The sequence below is a fragment of the Choloepus didactylus genome, chromosome 5 (assembly GCF_015220235.1).
Source record: "Choloepus didactylus isolate mChoDid1 chromosome 5, mChoDid1.pri, whole genome shotgun sequence".
NCBI classification, from domain to species: Eukaryota; Metazoa; Chordata; class Mammalia; order Pilosa; family Megalonychidae; genus Choloepus; species Choloepus didactylus.
Genome location: NC_051311.1, coordinates 110243588 through 110267455, shown reverse-complemented (window position 1 = coordinate 110267455; position 23868 = coordinate 110243588). Strand labels below are relative to the sequence as shown.

The 23868-nt window shown below is 38.5% G+C and overlaps 2 protein-coding genes and 1 pseudogene across 5 annotated transcripts in view; all 3 read left to right on the top strand.

Moving 5' to 3' along the window:
* Positions 1 to 6267: 6267 nt before the first annotated feature.
* LOC119535408 lies at positions 6268 to 23862 on the top strand (annotated as a pseudogene).
* SAMD9L (sterile alpha motif domain containing 9 like) overlaps positions 13367 to 23868 on the top strand; it is a 33975-nt gene continuing 23473 nt past the window's right edge. Inside the window, exons 1-2 of one of the 4 annotated variants that reach the window (XM_037836676.1) lie at positions 13367 to 13575; positions 22143 to 22269. The gene's annotated coding sequence lies outside the window, so the exon portion shown is untranslated. Of the gene's footprint in view, positions 13576 to 16761; positions 16894 to 21659; positions 22270 to 23868 lie in introns of those variants that run through there. The other 3 variants (XM_037836674.1, XM_037836673.1, XM_037836675.1) reach the window with 3 other exon arrangements.
* Positions 16835 to 23868, top strand: part of SAMD9 (sterile alpha motif domain containing 9) — a 68185-nt gene continuing 61151 nt past the window's right edge. Inside the window, 1 exon segment of the mRNA XM_037836670.1 lies at positions 16835 to 16893. The gene's annotated coding sequence lies outside the window, so the exon portion shown is untranslated.

The window sequence follows — 23868 nt, the reverse complement described above, 5'->3', positions numbered from 1 at the left end:
TCATTTTATATCAATTTGTAGGAGTTTTTTTACATACTGGATATTAATCTTTTTTTGCTTACATAATCCTGTGTTGGTTGTCTGAATTATTTTTTCTCCTTTATAAGGTATATTTTGATACAAAAAATTTTAATTTGTACAGATGTATTTGTATTTTTCTTTATTATTTATTTTTTGTATCCTGTGGCAGAAATCATTTTTCAAGTTTTGAGCTTTGATTATATTCACCAACATTTTCTTCTGAATGTTTTTCATTTCATATTAGGTTTTTAATTCAACTGGATTCTGTTTTGTCAATTTTTACAAATAATTCAGTTTCTTTTCTATATATTTCAAGGCTGTATTTTTAGATGCTTAAAAATTCATGATTGTTATATTTTTGGTAGAATGTTCTTTTATTATAATGTAGTATCCTTCTTAATCCCTATCAAAGCTTTTTGCCTTACATTCTATTTGATTTGATTTGATATTAACACATATATCCTTTATTTGGTTATCATTTGCCTGGTATATTTTTTAATACTTTATTTTAAATCTATTTTTGTGATTTGTGTTTTATTTATATTTTTATTTTTATTTATTTTCAACATAAGGATTCATGTCTGCATTCAATTCAGATCTCTTGCAAGCAGCATACACTCAACATTATAGACTGAACTTCAAGTAACTAATTACGACATACTTGCATTCTTTTTATTTTGTACTCCATGTTTTCTCTTTGTCATCATTTTTCTTTGTTTCTTTTTTTATGTTTTCCTGCCTTCTGTTAGATTGATAAAGTTTTCTACATTCCTTTTATCCCCTACTCTCATAGAAGCTATAAAATGTATTTCTCTTTCCTTAGTGAATATCCTTATATTTTTAATATTTATATATTTTTTCTTTCAAATTCTAGAAATAACCCATGACTCTGTTCTTCTCCCTGACCAATATAATGCTTCATCACAAAAGACAAACATTCACATACACATACATATACACACATACCTTATTATCACTGGCTAGAGTTTTAGTTAGCAAATTAAATTTCCAATATATTTTGTGTGTCTCTGATTTTTTTAATGTCCTGTATGCCTCCATTATTTTTAAGTCCTGTGCCTCAGTTTTCTTCTTATTACATGAAGAAATCACATAATCATTCTCTTAATGAATCATTCGCGGTAAATCCTTTAGAAATTTGTACATCTAAAGGTGTCTTGATTTCATTTTAATCTTTGAATTATTGTTGAACTGGGTATAAGTTACCAGACCAATCAATATTTTCTCTCAAAATAGTTAATACATTACCCCATTGTCTTTTGTCATCAGTTCTTTCTAATGAGAGTTCTGCCCTCTGTCTTCTGTAGATTATTTGGGATTTTTCTTTTAGTAGTTTAAAATTTCTCCTCTTTAACTTTGATGTTTTGCAGTTTCAATATGATGTGTCTAGCTATGGACTTTTTTTTGTTTTCATGTTTTTATTTTTCTTTATTTTCAACATAAGGATTCATGTCTGTATTCAAATATGGAAAATATCTGCCATTATCTCAACAAATTTTATTTTGCCATTATTCTCACCTTCACTTTTAATGGAATGATCAGATATTTATTGAAGTCTCAAACTCTGCCATATATTTTAGCTATTCATGCACATATTTTGATTTCTTTATTTCTTTGTGCTTCATTTGGGTAAATTCCTCAAAGTTATCTTTGAACACACAAATTTTCTTTTTTACTTTAACCAGAGTTTATCCTATCTGTTGAATACACACACATACATATATATTTGTATGTGTGTGTATATAGTTCCTAAGATTTCTAGTTAGTCTTTTTCTTATCTTTTTTCTTATTTCATTTCTACCCTTTTCATAATATCTTGTTCTACTGCTCACCAAAATTTAAATTTACTTTTATTTGGAATTAATTCATAGTTGATATTTTTTCGGCTGTCTTTTTTTGACATGAGATGCTTTGTGTGTTTTGGAATTTTGGCTTCTGAAATCATTTTTAGTACATTCCCCACTCCACCATGCCTTTCTTCACCAGCTTACCACTTCCAGTTTGCCTGTTGTAGTTGTCTTCACCTGCCATCCAAGATGTCCAACGTGGTGATGTTGGAGTTAATGGCTGAGGGAGTCCCTGAGCCAGGCATGTTGGTTCTGCTCCTGGTTGTGAGATGCTGTCTGTGTCCTCACGACTTCCTGTGCACTCAGCTTCACTTGGAACCTGACCCCTCCCTGCCTAATGTGCAGCACTTTTAGACCCCGTTAACTCAATGCAGCTAAACTCCCCCAACGCTCCGGCAGGATTCCCGGCCTGCTTTGCATTTCTGTTAAGTTTCTGGTCCACAAGATATTTTCTTGGTATTTAATTCCATTATGTTGTTTTAATTTTCTTTTTTAAATATTCTCTCTCTTTGCTTTTTAATTTCCAGTCTTTTTCATCTCCAATGGAAAAAAAAATCCACTCTTCATTTAAATCTCCCTTATCTTTCTTTAGTATCTTTTGCCCATCTCTTTTATCCTTAGCTTTCATTTTTAGGCCTGCAGTGTATTGTATGGGATGATTAGCATTTATTCTCAGCTTCTCATGCTCTTACACGTAGTTCAGCTATTTTATAAGCTATACGTTATATTTCAAGTGTCTTAAAATTTTTGACCTTTGATAATGAAAGTAAATGCTCAAAAATACGTATTTTTAAAGCAGATCAACACTCAGAAATTAATAAAATTCTTCTCCACACTTTGTGTATGGCATTTAGTTATAAATAGATGACGTACTGTAGAAATTCTAAGCAAAAGAATAAGCAATTAAATGCTCAGAAATGAATACAGTTATTACTAACAGTCACATATACCTTCATTGGTCACCCATCAGTGTCAACATTTATGAATCAGCAGGTACAATTTCTATGTGAACCCTGGATATTTATGGATTTGGTGTCTGGAGGCATCTAGTGAAAACTGTACCCAAGAAAACTTACTTAACAATTGCTACTTATAGATTAAGGTTAACCCAGTTACCAAATGGAGCCTTTCTCCGACAAGCATTCTTGCCTAATTTAAGGCACCTGAGGGACCTGAGGAAATGGATAACTTGGTTAAAAAATTAATTTGATAAACAAATGTAATGGGCTATTTACCATTTAAAGTAATCCCCAATACTCATACACAGAAATTAAAACTTATTTTTAGAATGCCTTTAATTTTTCTCACAAGCCCCCATTTCTACTGATAGCAGTAAATATGTCCCTTTCAGGTAAAATCAGTCAAATCCACTGATTTATCAGTTATCCTACAGTGCATTAAATCAGAAACAGTATAGTTCAAAATGCCATCTTTGAACTCTTTTACCTTACTGCTTAAATTGGCTCTGGCTGGGCTTTCTGATGATGTCCTGGTGGCCTGCCCTCTCTGTGTGGGTGATTCTCCGTGCTAGCTAGGGGGTGCCCATGGGCTCTCTCGTATTTCCTTGGTGTGGGTGATCCTGAAGAATTGCAGGAACTCCCCACTCCCTTGTAGTGGGGCAGTACGAGTGCATCCTCCAGTGCCTTCCCTTGCTTTGCAAAGTCACCTCCTGTTGCTGGCACATTGGGGCCTTCTATCAGCTCACTCCCACGCTTGGGAAATTATGAGCCCTTGGGAGCCAGAGCCTCTTCCTGCCTGGCTGTCAGTGCCCAACTCCATTATCCCAGGGAGCATAAGGGAGCTTCCCATTGCCTTTATTTACCCTTCTGAGAGTATCTCAGGCTCTTTCCTCCATCCCCACCACTACCTCCTCCCATCCAACTCCTCATCATCCTTGACTCCTGGGTAGGGTAATTTTTAAGAATGGTTTAACCTGATCCCATCTAATTTCAAATGTCTCAATGGTCTGCACTGTCTTGCAAGGTCTAACAGAGGGAAACAGTTTATTTAAATATAAAATGTAAAGTGATTTGCACCTTTTGATTGCTGGTTACTGATAACCAGCAACCCCAACATGTGCCCCAGGGCAAATTATGACTGATGGCCTTTTTCTCAACAGATCATGATTTGATGGGGGTGATGCAAGGAAGAAAAATATAATAGACAATTTTATTTTTCTAGATATTTGTTTCTGCAAATTTATTGTGTGTTATATAAAGAAAATATGCACAGAAGCCCACATGAAAAGAAAAGTTTAATCCATGCCTAAACAAATACTTTTCTGCTTATCCTGTTCAAGGATAATTCACAAAGAAATGAGGCCATGTATGAATATTCAAAGGGCTGCAGAACTGAAGGTTTTGCTTCCTTGGGAGCTCATAGACTGTGCCCTCTGAATGAGTCAGAACCTCAAATCTGACCAGGGATTCTCATGTGCTCATGACTCAGTCAATCAATTTGAAGCTCCAAATGCTTTAAATCCCTAGGGAAAACCTAGATTTATAACAAAGATACAGTCCCCAAGCTAGGCCAGCATGAAACTGGACAGAGTCCAGATGGTCAGAGAAAGCAAAAGTGCACACCCACTTAGAGAAAGTTGCTGAAAACTAAAAGAAAAAAACTGCCTCCTGCTGAAATCTGCTCCCAAACACTGGAAGAAACTCCAGAGTCTCAGAGCCAAAGGAACAGTTGCAGGCATTTCCTTCATCTCCCAGAACTCATTCTTTACGTCATGCCTGACAGTATCCTCATTTTTTTTTAAATTCTGTTTTATTGAGATATATTCACATACCATACAGTCATCCATGGTGTACAATCAACTGTTCACAGTACCATCATATAGCTGTGCATTCATCACCCCAATCAGTTTTTGAACATTTTCCTTACACCAAAAAGAATAAAAATAAGAATAAAAAAAAAAAAGTGAAAAAGAACACCCAAATCATTACACCACCACCCCCATCTTGACCTATTTTTCATTTAGTTTTTGTCTCCATTTTTCTACTCATCCACCCACACAGTGGATAAAGGGAGTGTGATCCACAAGGTTTTCGCAATCACACTGTCACACCATGTAAGCTACATAGTTATACAATCATCTTCAAGAATCAAGGCTGACAGTATCTTCATTTTAATGACAGAGTAACTGGGGCAAAGTTACTTAAATGACTTAGCCAAGGTTACAAGATGTGATGGATTGAATTAAGTATACCAGTTTGGACATATTCTTGGTCTTGGTCTGCATTTTGGACCCATGGTAAGACCTCTTCAAGATGTCACTTCAGTTAAGGTGTGAACCAACTGAATCAGGTTTGGCTTTACCCTGTATTTCGGAGTCCTTTATAAGCAAAATGAAAGTCAGATGGAGAGAGACGCCATGATGAACAGCCAGAAGCTGGAAGCTAATGAAGAGAAAAGAGAAGATATTGCCATATGCATTTCAGTGTGACAGAAAGCCAAGGCCCAAGGATAGCTGGCAGCCAGCCCCAGAATGCATCTTTGGGGAGAAAGCATCACTTTGCTGACCTCAATGTTAGATATCTCCAAGCCTCAAAACTGTAAGCTAATAAATTCCCTTTGTTTGAGCCAAGCTGTTGTATGGTATTTGTTTTACCTGATAGGAAACTAAAACATAAGGCTAGTATATTGTTGAGCCAGGACTTCTCAGGTCTTTCCAGGACAATAAAATCTTTGCCTTAAAATGGAATTCTTGGTTTGATCCATTCTTTCTCCTTGCAGGGCCCTGATCAGCCATCTAAGCCATTTGTCACTGCTCAGGGGCCAACGTTTATCCATATTCAGTTCATTTCCCCCTCCATACAAACGAATCATCATTGCACTGCTTGTAGCTCTACCCACTAGAAGAGTTGCCCTTCACTATTTTTTTCGTCAAGGATACTTCTAAGAATGGTTTTAGTATGGCAACAGCTAGTTTTTAGTTAGCACCAATATATTGATAGACCCATCTGTGAAGCTAGCCTTAGTTTTTGCCTCTTCTCTCAGTCATAAGGAACATTGTGACACCATAAAGATAATTTGAAGGAGTGGCAACAGTGCAGCTGAGATAGGTGATGTGGAATTCTGTGACCTCTGAACCTGCTCAGATATGATCCTGATTGTACCATTCCATCGTTTAACAGATTGCCATTGCACCTGCTTGACCTCATGACTCACTGGATCTGATAATATCCAATTCCTTTTGGGAAACTCTGGTCACATATAAACTTGACATCCCATGGTCAGGCACTCAGTCTCTTCTAGGACTCTTTTTCAAACATCAAGTAATGCAAAAGGCCTGGCATTACTCCAGAATCTATAGAATCTACAATGTGTCTCTCATCTTAGGCCTTGCTAGACACTCCATGCAGCACTTTTATCCACAATGGATTCTGCTAGCATCATGGGACCTACTGGGCTACAGACAGAGCTTCAGAAGGGCTCTTTATTGCTGTTGACTCCTCTTGAAACTGGTATACTACTGAGTCATCCAAAAACTGGGTCAGAGAAGTATTCCGAAGTAAAGTATATATTGCCTTCAAAATCCAAAGAGGCCTGCCGATTGCTATTGCCCTTTTCTTAGTGGTAGAAGTTGTGAGATGCAACAACTTTTCCTTTCTTAGAGTGCATTTCCCTGTATTCCACCAGACCACAAGATCAGTATAAACTTGAATGAACTGACAGACCCCTGGATTTGTGAGGTGTACCTTGCACCATCTGGCATATATTTGTCTTCTAAGGAATCCAGAGTCTCTAGGTCCAATTAGCATGAAGTCATCAACATAGTGGACAAGCATGATGTTCTGTGGAATATCAACAGGATCCAGATCCTTGCAGACTATATTAAGAGAGTTAATGTAGCTCTGGAGCAAGAGCATGGATGTGTACTATTCTCCTTTCTGTATAAAAGCAAGCTATTTTTAATTGTCACTACTGATAAAGATTGAAAAGAATACATTCACCACATCAGTAGCTGCATATCAAGTGCCAGAGGCTGGGTGGATTGTTTCACAGTAAAGATACCAAATCTGTCAGAGCAGCTATGATTGGGACTACCACTTGGTTAAGCTTATGGTAGTCTAACACCATGTGCTTGATTCATATACTTTTTGTAGGGGCCAGGCAGATTATTTTAATGTAGATATCATAGGGACCACTACTCCTTCAAGCTTAAGTTTTTCATGGGGATGTTAATCTCTGCAATTCTCCTCAGGATGAAGTATTTCTTCTGACCTATCATCTTGGAAGAAGGGAGTTTGAAAAATTCGAGTAGTATCTTCTTAGCCCTTTCTACTGTAATGGCTCCTGCTTCACAGATCATGGATCAAATGTGATATTTTTGCCAGATGATAAGAATATTTATCACAATTATGCACTCTGGTACTAAAGAAATAACCAGTGGGAGTTTACGAGTGCATTGGGCCCTTCTATGCAATGGACTTGTGCCAGGACTCTACTAATCTTCCTCCAGAAGTCCCACTCTAACCACAGGACCAGAGAGCACGATGGCATTTTGGATCCTTGGAATCAGTGTCAGCTCAGAACCTATAACCAATAGCCCTCAAATGGTACATATATTCCCCTTTCTCCATTGTACATTTGGGCAAATGGGTGCAGGTCCTTCTGAGAAGGATTGGGGAAATATTTATCATATTTACTTTCTGTGGCATTGCAGATGCCTTCCTCAAGAGAAATCTCATTTGATGGGCTCTGGGTCTATAAAGTGGCTTAGTTCTTGAAATGTAAGACCATAATTTTCTAATGTGGCTGAAATCTCTTCTCCAAAATTATTCTTTTTGATTATGCAAATTTGTTTATACTTATGGTACTTTTTCCTGCCCATGCATCTTATTCTGAAGAACACCATGATCTATATTAGCCATTCTGGTGTCACTGCTCACTATCATTATTATGTCCATCTTGCTTCTCTCATTTAAGTGGTATCCCTTGGATTATGCCATTCCAGAATACTATCATCCCGGCTGATACAAGAGAGCCGAGTACTATGGCCATATCTTCTACCATCAATCCTGGCCCTCAGCAGAAAGCCATCTGTTACTTTCTCAAAGATGATGTTGCCCCTTTGTAGGTCCATGCTATACCACCTTAAGGAAAGGAGTGTTCTTTGGTGAGTTGCCAGGAAACCTAAGCAAACAGTGGGTTTTCCAGGGACATAAAATAAATTTATTCTTTCTCTCCTCCCTGAGCCTTCTGATTGCTTCTTAAATGTTCTTCCAAAGCAGTTTCAGCATTTCTGCCTATTTAATGGTAACATGTAGTTATATTCTGGCCAGGATATTAAATCCAGAGAAATGAAAGAATGTACCCCTAGCAATAAATTTCCCCATTAAGGCTTATTTTCTTCCCATTTTCACACCCTAATCCAATGCCCTTAAGATCTCTTCTCACATGTGTTTCTCTGGTTCCTGATGGTATATGCAAGACAGGTCTCGCACTTTCTGGGTTGTCTTACTTTCCCAGCTGCAAAGATAAAAACCACACAATGGATTGGCTTAAACAACAGGAACTTAGACTCATCATATCATTTTGAGGTAGGAGAAGTCCAAAATTGAGGCATCAGCAAGGCAATGCTCTGTCCCTGAAGACTGTGGTGTTCTGGGGCTGGACACCTATGATCATTTGGCCTTTGGCTTTCCTGTCATGTGGCATGACAACATCCTCTCCTTTCTCTTCCAGGTTCCACTGACTTCCAGCTTTTGCTTCTTCAAACAGCTTTCTCTTCATAAAGCTTCCAGTAGAGGATTAAGGCCCAATCTCATTCAACTGGGCCACACCTTAACTAAAAATAACATCTTCAAAAAGTCCCATTTTTGGTGGTTTCACACCCACAGGAATGCAAATTAAGGACATATGTTTACCCAAGGTACACAATTCAACTTACCACATGGGGTATGTATTCTCAGGCTATATTTTCTCGCTGCATCTATAATGAAACCTGACCCTAGTTATTGATACTAGATAAGGAGAGGAGATGGTGGCAGCTCTCACAAAGAACAAGTATCATCTTGCTCCAGATGAAATGTCTAGAATTGAAATAATGGAACTGTAACCCATAGCATCCTTTGAAATTTGTTCTGTAGCTACTTGTTAAATTGTAATTTGAAAGCTATCACTTTTTTGTGTATATGTTATATTTCACAATAAGGAAATAACTGAAACTATGGTACTGTAACTCATAACAACTTTGGGAATTTCCTATAAAATTGTTAAATCATACTTTGAAAGATTATTATTTTTTTGTATATACGTTATATATCACAATAGGGAAATAACTGAAACTGTGGAACTGTAACCCACAATATTCTCTGAAATTTGCTCTCTACTTGTTAAAGTGCATTTGGAAAGTTATCACTTCTACGTATATATGTTATATGCTACAATAAAAATATGATTAAAAAAAATTCTACTGGGTCTCTTGGAAAAGAGAGGCCACCATCATCTAAAAAAAAAAGGAAGGAGCTGATTTTGCCAACCCATAGGGCCAGAGGAACATAGGTGTTCACGATTCTCAGACTCCTCTACCTAAATATCTCCATCCGGGTCCCAGGGTTACACTGTTTTCCTATTAGTGCCCTGATGGCCTAGAACACCTATAGAGATGCTACATTCAGTCTGCTCTGTAGCCCTTCTACCCTTAAAATTAAATGCCAGGGATGATTTTCTGTACATTCTTGCCCTGAAGCTTCAGGAGATAAAAGTTTCATTTTTGCCATGTAGGCCTTCTGATTTCACAGCTTGCTTGAGTTTATATTTGGAAAATATGAACCTATCATTTTATCAAGGTGTCTATAATCAAGTCCATTTGACAAACCTTATACCATTTCCCCTACACCATTCAAGTGCCAAAACTACAGCATAAGTCAATGCTTTACCTTCTTTCTGTACCTCATCGCAATCCAAAGATTAATTTTGTCTGCTCTTAAAAATTGTATGGTAAATAGAATAACACTGTATGTTCTTTCCTGTATGGCTTCTTTTACTCAATATTATGCTGCTTCAGGCAACAATATTTCATTTTTTTTCAGTGCTGTATTGTATTTAATCATATAACTCATATTTATTTATTCTACCGTTGATGGACATTTCATGAATAAAGATGCTATGAACATTCCTGTACATGTCTTTGGTGGACATATGCATTTATCTTTCTTGAACATATACCTAGGATAATAAGCTTGAGTAGATAAAGCCAAAAAGTTTTCCACAGTGGATATTTATACTCCCATAATCAATATATGATTGTCCTGGGTGCTTAATCTTATTATGTATGATCCAGTTTATCAATTTTTCCTTTATAGTTAACACTTTTTATGTTCTGTTGAAGAAATCTTTGCCTTCATATTCTCCTATGTTTTCTTCTTAAAGATTCATTTTTGTTACGTGTATTTTTAGTTTTGATAGATATTATTGAATTACCCTCCAACAAGATGATTTTTATTTATATTCCATATACAGTATAAGAATTTGTTTCCCCATACTTTCCCCAACACCAGGTATTATTCTTTTTCACTTTTCCATTATGATATAAGAAAATGGTATTTAATTATGAGTGAGGTTGAAAATTGTATGTTTACTGATCATCAATTTTTCTCTTTGGAAATCCTCTTCATATCATTTGTTTACTTTTATTGAAATTCCAAGGTTTTCCTTATAGACTTGTAGAGGCTTTTTGTAAATTAAGAAAATTAGTTCTTTATAGGTATTGAGAGGCTGTGATTGTAGTTTTTCTGGGTGATCAATGCTCTTTTGGCTTACTTTTTATTGTATTTTGCCAAGTGATTTAAATGTGTATGCACTCAAATTTATTAGCTTTTTCTTTTTTTATATTATGCCTTCTCAACTTTAATATTATTTTTTAAACTTGGCCGTGTATTCTGAAAGTGCGTTTTTTAATTTATTTATTACACTTAAAACATTGAGTCAACCAGTATTCATGTAAGGGGACTGAAGGATTCCATTTTACTTGGTCCTGTATCAGGGAGCATGCTGTATAATGGACACCATGTGGAGGGGTGCCATCAGCCTTGTTTTCCCAGTAAAGCTATGCCTCAAAACATTGATTCCAATGGGTTATATGCTGTTACTACACTATTTATTTTGATGCTTAAATTGTCCTACATTTGGCCAGTAGGGACCTATTCAAGTTGGTCTTTGAGACCTATGGACATGCCCTCCATCATTCTTTGAGCACTTTTTTGCTTTCTGCACAACATGTTATGAGCTTAACTTACACTTTCCCTGTCCCATCCTGGAATTAGCTATCCTTCCAAATGCCCAGGTTCTTTATACAAAGAAAATGGAATTGAGAAGCCTAGACCTGGGTGCCAGTTGTATTCATTGCCATTGAGGTGTCTCTTCCACCTCTCAGTGAACAATACTGGACAATACACTCACAGCTATGTTTATTTCTGTATCTACATATCTCGAAAACCGTGAGTTCACACAGACATCTCCAGGGGGTTCAGTCTAGCTACTCTTCTTCCATATTTGTAATCCACTTCTCCAACAGTGAGAAATCTGGCTTTCATTTCCTTAATATATTTCCTTATTTAGTCAGTTCTGTTGTATAATCAATCACCCAACCTCTTTGCCATCCCCTTCCTAGTACAGACACCCTCCTCTTCTACTTCCCTGCTTGGGCTCTGACCCCTCATCTCAGTCTGACCTCCTAGAGGGATGCCCTCCTGGTTCTGCTTGGCTCTGAAATACCATACCTGGACAACCCTCCATTTAGACACCTTGCTCACCATGCAAGGGATCTGAAACCTTACACTGGCTGTGCCCCTATGCATGTCCTACTTACCATGCTCAGGCTCTGATTCTCCACACTGGGTCACCCCTCTCTGGAGCCATCATCATGGGCTCTGACTTCCTGCTCTGGGTCGCCTTGACTCCCACCTTCCCACAATAGACACATACGTTTCTCTGTCCAGCAATGGCTTTAGGACTAAATTGTTCAGAAATGAGAGAGAAAGAAAGAGAAGGTAAGAGAAAGGTAGGGGAAGACAAAGAAGGAGAACTCATTCATTTTATTCCAGATGTTCTTATCCTGTTGTTTTGGTTTGCTGAAGCTGCTGGAATGCAATATACCAGAAATCTGTTGACTTTTACAACGGGAATTTATTAGCTCACAAATGTACAATGCTAAGGCTGGGAAAACGTCCAAATTAAGGCATCAACAGGACAATACCATCTCTGAAAAAAGGCTGCCAGCACCTGGGACACCTCTGTCACATGGGATGGCACATGGCCTGTGTCTATTCGTCCTTCTCTCCTGGGTTTCATTGCTTTCAGCTTCTGGCCTTGGTGGCTTCTTCTCTCAGCTCCTCCAGGGGCTTTTTCTCTATATGCTTCTCTTAATTTCATCTCTCTTAGAGGACTCCAGTAAAAGGATTAAGACCCACATTGAATGGGGTGGGGTCACATCTCAATTGAAATAACCTAACCAAAAGGTCCCACCTACAATAGGTCTGTACCCACAGGAATGGATTAAAAGAGTGTGGCCTTTGCTGGGGTACATAACAGCTTCAAACCAACACAACCAGTTGTACATTAATTAGAACTGCTTAGAGGGCTTTTAAAAATTATGGATGTTTTGCCCTATTGCTAACTATCCATAGAGGCTCTGGGCATCTGCTTTTCTGAAAGTTCCCCAGGTGATGTAAATGTGCAGTCTGGGTTCAGAATCACTGTTCTATTAGATACAAAAAGGAGAGTAAGGGTTGGGGTGTAGGTGAGTTTGAGGATGTGGAGAACAGAGCATCTGAGAAAGCCCATCTTATGGCTTCTATTTTCTCCATTCAGTAGAATGCAATGTCATCAGCTGAGAATGATGGGATTCAAAATTTTCAGGGGATATGGAGAATATGTGAAATAATGCTTATTGAGAGAGGGAGAAGAAGTGTAACAAAGAACTGTAGATTACTGGTAGCCTTTGGGGCTTGGAAAAATTTCTCAAACATCAAATTTAAGTTTTTTATAGGTATGTATAGAAAAAAAAAAAAAAGGAAGGAAGTGAACAATTGGAAATAGAGATTGCCTTTGGATAATTTGGTTTTCTCTCCCCCACCACCATGTATATTCTCTAATTCTTCAGTTTGAAAATGAACTTTTATTATATTCATAATGAAAAAATAATGTTTTAATTTTCAAATGATAATGAAATAAAGAGATGGTCCCAGAAAGCTGAAGAATTTAGGGGCACTTAGATTATACAGAGATTTTAATGTTCTCCCCAGTATTCTACCCTTTTTTTTCTGTAGGTTTCTTTTTCCCTGATTTCTTAACTGTTGTGGCTTAAATATCTGTTTGGTGAACAGTTTCTAAGCAATGGTCCAAATTTATTGATAATTTTCTGTGATGTTATTTTTTTTTTTCATATTGTAAGTCCTTTCAAAAACAAATGAATATGTTATTGAGCAAAACTGAAACTCTCTGCATTTCTACTTCCTCATTCTGCCTGGCTCTGCTACTCTCACCCACCTCCAGGAAGAGGCAGAGCATCAAAGAGTCTGAGACCAAAAGATTCCACAATTTGACATCTTTTTTTAAAAAAACGGATTCTTAAAATCATAAACCTCCTAGCCATCAGAAGATGGTTAAGAAATCAAGGTTTAAATGACCTGTTTCAAGTTTCTGGTATAACAAAGAGGAAGTTTTCAGAAGTATTCTGGTAAGTTGCTGAATCATTAAACCTATGTCTTTTCTTTTTATGCCTAGGAGAGGAGAGGACAGCTATTTTCTTTAAATTCCAGCAGTACTTTTTATATAAATATATATTTTGTACATAAACTGTATTTGTAAAAATACTGAAATAATTAGAAACATCAATGTATTAAATATCTATCAATATATTTAACTAAGGCTAACTGTGAATACTCCAAGAAGAAACGCACCGGTGAGTGTGATGAAGGGAGGTGAGAGCATGGCGGGGTGTGAAGGGCTGTGGGAAAGAGGATAGAAAACAAAGCAAAGAAGTTCTAGAATTTAAGCATAAAGGATTGTAAAGGTACCTGTGGTGATGCACAATTATGCAAAATTCTGTCTTTTATAACTTCAGGTGATATTGAAAGTTCTGTATTTAAAGATAACATCCTCCAGAGGCTAGTTGTTTTTCTATTTGAGTCTTTCCTTCACATCCATCTGATAGAGCACTCTGGTTAAAACTTTAAAAACTTCAGGAAAACGAAACTAACATGCTTGTGTGTGGTTTCAATTCGTCTCACACCACGGGAGAGGGGCGTAACTCTGCCGGGCGGGACTGCAGCCAAGCTTCTGAGGGGCGTCTCCCTCACTATCTGCTTTAAGAGTCCTCTCCCCCACTATCTGCTTTCAGAGTACTGCAGAGCAGAGTAACTCCTCAGGGCATGGATAGCTGGGGTGCTGCGGAGAAACCCCCTGGGAGGGTGGTGAGCACCAATGCTTGTCCCCAGGAGCTCTGCTGATTTAGTACTTTTTGCTTAACCCCCAAGGAGAGAAAACGGTAGTCCCTTAGGCTCCTCTGTCAATAACTAATGTTATTAATAAGTAGATTTGTGTTCACAATAGTTTCAAAACAAGAAGCCAAGGTCCCTTAGGAAGTTAAAGAGTTATGACAAAGCATTCTCAAAATTTGCCCACACCAGTCACTTTACATGACTCCAACAATATATTCACAGATGCCGTTAAAATTGACGAAGTACAAACTATTTTAAAAGCATTGCTGAATATAATAAGTTCGAATCATTATATTGTTTACAACTGCTATGATATGTTTCAGGGGCAAGGGGTTGAGAAATTTTTGACATGATAATAGGGTATCATTGAAGAGCATAGTATATCAAACTAAGACAAGGTAGTATCAGTTTATTTGTTTAATAGAAGAAAGGGCTCCAGATTTGGGGAACAAATGTCAGGGACTCAATCTGAGGAAAGTATCTATCTCACTGATATCTGTTGGCAGAATCTGAACAAAAGGAAGGGAGAAAAAGTTGCCACCTTTTAGGTAACTCAAAGACAAATTTCCTTTGCAACATCCCCCACACTAGACAGATGCACAGTGAGTTGTTGGCTGTGTAGAGGACAAGGAGCTGTAAAAAGAAGGGACAGGTGACAGAGAGAAACTCCTGACGTGCTGGTTCATTTCTAGAGTGTTGGGAACTATGGAATTGCTGAAATCACGACTAAAACAAGAGAGAAAATCTGGCGTTTGTCCTCTCTCAGTCTTTGGGATGTCAGAGAAATAATGAGTAGGTTATACTGAAAGAGGACTCTGGCTAAGAGAAGAACTGAACAGTGCATCTGTGGAAAGTAGTTAAGACCAGGAGGTCAACTCCTGAGAGCAGAGGGAGTGGGTGTAACGTATAGAGGTGCTGAGGCTCAGACACTGGGGACCGAGTAGAAAGAGACTTCCTCCAAAGAAAACTATGAGAAATGGCCTTAGTCAGGGACTGTGAGGAATACAGCAGAAAGACGATAAAGAAGAAACTGGGATACACAGAAGGACTTCAGGGAAAAATACATCTATTATTTTCCTTTTCTTTTAATACAACTTCCTTTTCATTCTTTGTGATCAGATGATAGGTGAGATTAGTTCTGGCCTAATGGTAGCACAGTAAAGAGATTTCCCCAGATTTCAGCCTGGCAAGTCAAGCCAAGCGAAATAATTGCCCTATAACATGAGCTGAGTCATTTGACCCGTAAGCATTGCTAACTCAAGGGTTTTCAAAAGTTCCTTATTTTTAACTACTCTAAAGAAAATATATTATCCATTCGACAAATTTTTGTTGAGAAGTTACTGTGTACTAGGCACTATACAATAGCACACAAAATGTACAAAAACCCTCATCCCTGTGGAGCTTGCTTTTTAATGAGTGGGACAGAAAATAAATAAGACAAATGGGTAAAATACAGAGAATGTTTGTTAGCAATAAGCACTTAGTAGATAAAAATAAAGCCTAAAGAGGAATAGGGGATGTTGAGAAATGGGATGAAATTCTCAGTAGGCTGGTCAAGCAATTCCTGTCTGAGAAGGTGACATTTGATGAAAGACTGGAAGAAAGTGAGGGATACCTGCAAGTCTCAAGGGAAGAGCATTTCAGGGAGGGGAAACAGGCGCCTTGGTCAGAAGCAGGAGCACGCTGCTGTGTGTGAAGAGCAGAAAGGAGGTCAGAAATTCAGATCATGTATAGCAAGAGAAATAAAAGTAAGATAAAGTATCAGAGTAAGGTATAGTAACTGGTTGCCGGATCATGTGGGGTCTTTCTTGTACTTCATAGCAAGGAATTTGGCTCTCAGACTCAGATACAAAGCCATTAAGTATTAGCATGATCTTATTTACATTTTAACATAGCCACTCTTGCTACTATTTTGAGAATTCCCTGAAGGGATCAATAACAATAAAAGGGGGACCAGTGAGGGAGCTATTGCTGTGATTTATCCAGGGAAGAGGAGATAGGGGGTTCCACCAGGTGTTAGTGGTGGAGGTGGCAACAGGTTGTCAGATCTTGGACACACTCTGAAGGTACAGCCTGCAGGGCTTGTTCAACACTGAATGTGGAATGTGGGTGAAGAGAAAGGAGGTATGCCTACAACATATTTTTGAGTGTTTAATTACTTTATTAACAGTATTTAAACATAGGAAAAGATGTAGCCTTGGAGAAGGGTATGAAGGTGTTCCTTGCACTATTCTTTTAAATTTTGCATTTGAAAATTTTCATAGTAGAAAGTTAGGAGACAATCTGTACGATAAGCAGTTCCTGAACAATAGTGCAATTGGATTTTAATTTGCTCTGATGTCATTTTTAATGACACAGATTCTCAACAAATGTATTAGCAGGCGTAACGGAAAAGGAACCAAGACTGCTCTGTGTACATCTCTGCTTTCCCATTGCTGCTTTGAGCGACATGGCTGGCAAATTTTCAAGAAAATGCAACTAGCCTAGGTGTTCGAGATCAAGGAGCATATTTCAAGTCTCTGATATAAAAGGTGGAAGTCTTCACAAAAGCCCTGGTAAGCTCCTAATCATTAGAGTCATCTGTTTCATCAACTCTCTTTAGATGCTGTCTTTAAAAACTAAGTTTTAAATCTAAAGCACAACTTTGAAAATGAAGGTACTTTCAAATGTACATAAACTATTTCTTATGAAATGATTCTAAAAGAAATGAGAAATTTCACTAGATGTAACTTGTGCTGACTATAGGGTTCTTCGAAAAATAAACCTTCCAGCAAGCATGTGAGGGTACAGGGTGCTTAGGGCCCTGGGAATGAGGTTAGAAGACCTAGGTAAGACGTAAATCAGAAGATCAGCAATGCAAGCATACCAGAACTGTGTAGAAAACCATAGCCATGTACAGCTATGCAAAATTCTATTTTATATGACTTAAGATGATATCAAAATTTTACATTCAATGAAAGATAAAACCCTCTGAAGTTTAATCATGGTTTTATTTCAGGCTTTCTTTCTGGGAAGTAATACATGATTTTTTAAGGAACAACTCAAGAAAATGGAACTAACTTGTTAGTGTGTGGCTTCAGTTCCTCGGAGCAGCAGAGCAGGGTGTAAGTCTCCTGGGCTCCAGCTGAGATTCCCAGCATCTTTTCCATGGGGCTTGGATACCTGGGCTGCTGCTAATGCCCAGCCTCCCCAAGTGATGGTGGGCACAAGTGCTTTCCCTGGGAGCTCAGCTAGTGTGATCCTTCTTGTTCAGCATCCAAAGAGAAAAAATAGAAGTCCTGAGGGAATGGGTCCCAAAATTAAGTACTAATAAAGGGACTTACGGGGTTCAAAATTTTCCCAGAACAGATTAAAGGGGATAATAAACTCCTCCCTAGCTCCAAGGCAGCTACACCTTTACCCATTTTAGATAGAAAGGCTTCATGTCCATTTCTTTTGAGGAAGCAAAACAATAACAAACAGCAGCAACCAAGACAACACTGGTTCTGGTCCCATTCACCTCTACCAGGAATGGGAAAACTAAGACTAACTGAGAGGACACATGATTTAAACATGACATAGTTTCCTGATCACAACTCCCACTCCCTTTGTTTACACGATTGTAACTTCTTAATACCTGATCAGCTCTCCAGAGCAAAGGGAGCGGGTGAAAAGAGTAAAAGTGCTGAGGCTTGGTCACTGAGGACTGGAATAGAAAGAGATCTCTTCCAGGGAAGACTATGAGAAACACCCTCATTCAGGGATATGAAGGACACAGCAGAAACTGATAAGCGGGTGGGGGTGAAGGTGGGGTATGAAACTGGGATACACAGAAGGAGTGCAGGAGAAAATATATTTATTTATTTTCCTTTTCTTTTAACAAAATTTCCTTTTTATTCTTTGTGACCAGATGATGTGTATTAGTTAGGGTTCTCTAGGGAAATAGAATCAATGAGAAATATCTATGAATATAAGATTTATAAAAGTGACTCACGCAACTATGGGTATGCACGAGTCCAAATTCCGTAGGGAAGTCAGCAAACTGGCAACTCGAATGAAGACGTTCGATGAACTCAGGAAACAAACTGGCAACTTCGACAATCGCCTCAGGAAATGAACTGGGATCTTTGACAAACATGTTTGATGAACTCCTCAGGAAACGAGCTGGCAACTTCGACGAACTCCTCAGGAAATGCTTTGCTGGGCAGTCAAAGAAGAAGTGAAGGTCCTCTATCTGTCTTGCTTAAAAGTCTTCAACTGATTGATTGGATTAAATCCAGCCAACTGCATTCTCTCATTGTGGAAGACATGCCCTTTTCTGAGTCATCAGTCACAGCTGCAGCCAATTGACTGATGATTTAATAAACCAGCTTGTTGGTTTATTAACCAGCCACAAACCTCCTCACAGCAATGGTTAGGCCAGTGCTTGCTTGATCAGACAGCTGGGTGTCATCACCTGGCCAAGATGACACATGAACCTAACCTCTGGCCTAATGGGTAGCATGGTAGAGAGATTTCCTCAGATTTCCAGTCTAGCAACTCAAGTCAAGTGAAATAATTGCCTATGATATGAGTTGAGTCTTTTGACCCATAAGCATTGCTAACTCAAGGTTTTTCAAAAGTTCTTTATTTTTAACTACTCTAAAGAAAATATATTATCCATTCAACAAATTTTTGCTGAGAGGCTACTACGTGCTAGGCACTATAAGATAGCGAACAAAACATACAAAAATCCTTGTCCTCATGGAGCTTACATTCCAATGGGTAGGACAGAAAATAAATAAGTAAAATATATATGGAATGTTTGATTGTAATAATTCCTAAATGGATAAAAATAAAGCCTGAATAGAGAGAGGAAATATTGGAAGATGGGATGAAACATAAAGGTTCCTCATTTTTTTCTTTTTTAATGCCAGCCTTTTGGGATGTGAATCCAATCAGAAAATGTACATGAAAGGGCTCTGTAAGCCTCAAAACAGTGAAGTGTGTTAAAGTTCTACAGACATTTGAAAAAACCATTTCCCAGACAAGGTTGGAGACACTGATTGGGTTGAGGAATTATTTCAAAGCATTCCTAAAATCTTTTATGCCTAAATCATTTTTGCCTCGAACTAAATACATGGCTTCACTAAATCAATATGGAGCATGGACCATATAAGATGCTTTTATAATTGACAGATTGAAAATTCATTTGAAAATATTATTGAATATATGGTAGCTTCAAGTCATTATGTATCTTCTCAGCTATGTCATAGGAGTGGGCAGTTAATGTTTTAAAGGGGTCTTCCTCTTTAAACAATGGGGAAGCTCTGAGATAAGGTAGAGATAAAAAAAAAAGTCAGATTTTGGGAGGACAGATGTCAGCTACCCTCTTTGAGAAGGGTACTTCTATCTTCTTGGTAGCTCCTGCAGAATTCACATAAAGGAGAAAGTGGACAGAAGCTGTCACCCTGTAAAGTGACACAATGACAAGATCCCTCCTCACCACCCCATTTTACACACACACATACACACATACACAGGCGTGCACACGTATATACTGAGTCTCTGAGCGTGTAGTGGTGGCCCATAAGCAGGAAACCTTTAATGTGCTGCTTCTCAGTACAGTGCTGGGGTCTGTTGAAATAGCTATAATCATTGTCTAAACAATGATTTTCCTTAAAATCTTTGGGGTGTCCAGAGGGAGAGAGTAGGCAGCTTTGAATTACTGAGAGCAGACTCTTGGCCAAGAGAAGATAGTGTACCAGACGAGAACAGAGTTAAGTCTGTGTAGTGTGATAAAAGCATTACCAAAGGGCCCATTTCCCCAGAGAAGCAAAAACAGTGAAAACAGCAGAGGGTGATCAAAGTTCTGTGGGTCCAGATCAGCAAGGACCTGGAGTAGAAAGAGAGCTCCTCCAGGGAAAACCCTGTTTAAGAACGTCCTCATTTGGGGACTGTGAGACAGCAAAGTCCATATGGGGGGTAGGAAACTGGGGCTCACAGTAGAACTTCAGGTCATTGCAATTTGCCTTTGGAAGAAGAATAAGTGCTTATTAATTTTCCTTTAAAAATGTTAAACTCCTTTCTCACTCATTGTGACAAACGGACTTGGAAGCTGGAGTTGGTTCTAGCTTAATGGATGAAAAACTGAAGAGATTTCCACAGACTTCTGCTTGGGAACTCAAGCCAAGTGAAATGAGTTTCTGAGAAAATGACTCAAGTCCTTCGTTCCACAGGCACTGCTAACTCATGGTTTCTGAAATTATAATTCAATTGTTTCACTATTCTAAAAATTGTAATTTTTTCACATTCAACAAAAATTTATTGGGTATTTACTTTATGTCAGGCACTGGTGATAAACCAATGAAAGAGATGCAATAATGCCTGCCCTCGTGGAGGTTACATTCTAGTTGTAGCGAAAGAGAAAAAGAAAAAGGAAAATTAAATAAACTATCGAGTATGTAGAGCCTAAAGAGAAAAAGTGAAGCAGGAAAGGGTGATGGAAAGTGCTGGAGGAAGGACTCAAATTTCAGAGAAGGTGGCCAAGAGGCCTTACTGAATTTGTGGAAAGAGCTGAAGGAAGAGAGGATGTTGGCTGTGCGGCTGTCAGGAGGAAAAGCATTACAAGCGAGGGGCAGCTAGTGTGAAGACTGGATGCAGCAGCATGGCTTTCATGTTTTAAGAACAGAAACGCAGCCCATGTGGCTGGAATGGAGGTGATGAGTCAGAGAGAGAGAATGGGGTTCCTATGAGTCATACTTAGGCCTTTGGCTTTTACTGTGAGTGAGATGAAAAATCACTGGGAACTTGGAGCCGAATGACATGATCATGGCTGTTGTGTATTGAGCGAATCGGGGTTGGGGTAAGTAAGGGAGCAAGAGAGACAAGACAGTCAGGGAGACCAGGTAGCAACTACTAAAATAATCTAGGAAAACATTTTTTCTCTTTCCTCCTTCCCTCCTCTCCTTGTCCCTGACCTTCCCCTCTTTTCCCCTCCCCTCACTGTCCTTCCCGCCTCGTCCTCCGGAGCCTGCCGGGACTAGCGATTGGTATTGCAGGCGCTTCTCTCCCGGGCCGCCCGGCGGGGAGCTGGCGGGGGGAGGAGGCAGGAACCGCGGTGGCGCCTCAAAAGCACGGCGGTGGGGGAGGGGCGGCTTGGGCCCAGCGCGGGGTCCAGGGAGGCAGATTTCGGGGTACGGCGGCGGTAGATGCCGGTGGCAAATCCTGCGGCGAAGGCTGTGGAACCGACGGTAGTTACCCCGCCTCCACCTCCTCCGCTGCTGCAGCGGCCGGGGCTGCCGTGTTGCGCAAGCAGAAGCCGGAAATGGAGCAAGTCCCGGCTAACCAGGAGCTTTTCCTCCAGGCCCTTTAGAAACCAACACCGATCTATCGATTTTGTCGAACTCGAAATCTCATAGCACCAATATTTTTGCACAGAACTCTTACTTACATGTCTCATCGACACTCCAGAACAAACATCAAAAGGCAAACAAAGTTGATATGTTATCAAGAGTAGAGAAAATTAAAGGAGGACAGGAATCTCATAGTTTGTCAGCTCATCGGCAGTTTACATTTACTGGTTTCTTCCATAAAAATAAGCCAAAACAAAACTCAGAAAAATGAACAAAATTCTGTTACCCTGGAAGTTCTGCCTGTAAAAGTTTTTCCCCCCCAAAAAGAAAGGATGTAAGTTGTCCAATAAGGCAAGTTTCCACAGGTAAAAAGTAGGTGCCTTTGAATACTGACCTCAGTCAAACAAAACCTGGAAAACTCCAGTCCTTGCAGTTTCCACTAATGAATTTGAACATAGTAACAGCCATATGAAGTCTTTCTGCTATTTCAGGTAACTCGTCTGAGAAGAAGAGAGTTTAATGGAATGATTAATGGAAACACTGATGTCAATGAAGAACTTCCAGCTATAAGAAAACGACATCGTGAATTGGGGAAAAGGCATTTGCTGCACAAATGAGGTATTTGATAAAAACAGGTGCTTACAGTTTTTAGATAAGAAATATGATGTAGCCATGCAGGAAATGGAAGAATATCCAATAAGCAAGAAAAGAGCAACGTGGGAAACTATTCTTGATGGGAAGAGGCTGCCTCCATTTGAAATATTTTCTCAGGGACCTATGTTGCAGTTCACTCTTTTTGAAAAGGGACGCCAATGATAAATCTACAGCTCCTATTGCCAAGCTTCTTACCACTGGAAATTCAGAGTCTCCATCACGTAAGCAAGCATGGTTCATTTAAAGTTACTCAAACTCTTGCTGTTAAAGAATCAGTGGCTACAGATCTACAAACAAGAAAAGAAAAAGATATATCAAATGAAAACCAGCAAAAATTAAGAATACTTTATCAGTTCTTTTATAACAACCATAGGACCACAAACTGAAGCAAGAGATGAACTGCATTGCCCCTAAACAGCCACAAACTTTATAGTTTACTCAAGAATCTTAAATTCTGCTGTAGCAAATTTGTATTCAACTATGTTTATCATCCAAAAGGTGCTAGGATAAATGTTTCTATCAGTGACTGTTTTGATGGCTCCTATGCAAGAAATACTCAGGATAGTCATCGTCAATCTGGATTTACCTTTAGTTTCAATGGACGAGTAAAGAGAACAACTGTCACGCACATTCTTGTGTGCAGGCCAAAACAAACAAAGCAAGCATGTGTGAATTTCTTGAATCTGAAGATGGAGAAGTGGAACAACAATGAACATACAGTAGTGGACACAATTGTCTCTATTTCCATACTGATACCTACTTACCTCTCCATCCAAAAGAAATGAAGTAAATAGCAAGGAAAAAAAAAAAAAAGAAAAGAAAATCCCAAATGAGTAAGAGAAAAAAACATTACACAGATTGAAGAATTTTTGATGTTAATGAAGGAGAGAAAGAAGTGATGAAATTATGGAATCTCCATGTCATGAAGCATGGGTTTATTGCTGACAATCAAATGAATAATGTCTATATGCTGTTTGTAGAAAATTATGGACAGAAAATAATTAGGAAGAATTTATGTTGAAATTTCATGCTTCATCTAGTCAGCATGCATGATTTTCATGTTATTAGCATAATATCAATAGATAAAGCTGTTACTAAGCTCCTTGAAATGCAGCAAAAATTAGAAAAAGGAGAATCTGCTTCCCCTGTAAATGGAGAAATCACTGAACAAAATGAGACAGCAAACTGACATAGTGAAATTAATTCAAGAGAGAAATCTTTGGAAACAGATGGTGTCTCAGGGGTTTCAAAACAAAGCAAGAAACAAAAATCCTAAAAAGACCTGACCACATGTTATGGACAAGCACTTAAATTACATTCTAGGGAATTCAACCTCTAGGAAGAGTTGTATTTTTGTTTTTGTTCTTAATCATAGGTTACAAATAGGCACTGTTAGATGAAGTAAATGATTTCAACAAGGATATTTGTATTAGGGTTCTTCACTTCATTTTGCAAGCATTACATGTATATCAGTTTTGTTAATGTCATTAAAATATTCTCTAGTCCGAGCATGAAAAGCAATACTTCAAAGAAAGTTTTTTAGCTTCAACAATTGTTTTATGA